The 504-nt window shown below is 35.5% G+C and overlaps 1 long non-coding RNA gene across 1 annotated transcript; it reads left to right on the plus strand.

Annotated features, from left to right (window-relative positions):
- Positions 1–8: 8 nt before the first annotated feature.
- LOC106944505 (uncharacterized) lies at positions 9–438 on the plus strand. The gene is made up of 2 exons (XR_001424349.1): positions 9–103; positions 337–438. It is a non-coding gene; the product is annotated as an uncharacterized LOC106944505 (long non-coding RNA).
- The last annotated feature ends 66 nt before the right edge of the window (positions 439–504 follow it).

Consider the following 504-nt stretch of genomic DNA (forward strand, 5'->3'; position numbering starts at 1 on the left):
GCAGTTTGGAATACCTGTTCGTAGAGAGAAAGCCTGCCTGTTAATGTATGAACTTCACCTCCTGTGTTGTCAATCTTTTATCACACCTCCGAAAACAATGGCTGTAAGTTCAATCTGTGTTCTGTTTGGTGTTATATGTTTTGTTAGTTTAGTTTGAGATTGTTTTCCAAAATGTGTTTATTCTAGAAAAGCCATATTTTGATAGTTTTTTATTTACATAGCAACGGTTGCTACGTGACTGTTTTTTAACTGCAGCTCAGGTTAATTATATTCAGACTCTAGAAGTTTATTCTGTATATTTAGAGCTGATGCATATTTTATTTTTCTTTCTTATAGTTTCACTCAACCTTTCATTGAGCTTTCCACACCACTGCTCAAAGTTGTCAAGAAAACGTAATAAAGGAGCAAGACGCTCAGCTTCCTGGCTCATGAAATTGAGTTTGGCTTGCTGTTGATCTACGTTAACATACACAGAGTATCTAACACGTAGTGATAACAGTACAA

The sequence above is a fragment of the Poecilia latipinna genome, unplaced genomic scaffold, assembly GCF_001443285.1.
Source record: "Poecilia latipinna isolate Pla-1442-1.1 unplaced genomic scaffold, P_latipinna-1.0 Scaffold12698, whole genome shotgun sequence".
Taxonomy (NCBI): Eukaryota; Metazoa; Chordata; class Actinopteri; order Cyprinodontiformes; family Poeciliidae; genus Poecilia; species Poecilia latipinna.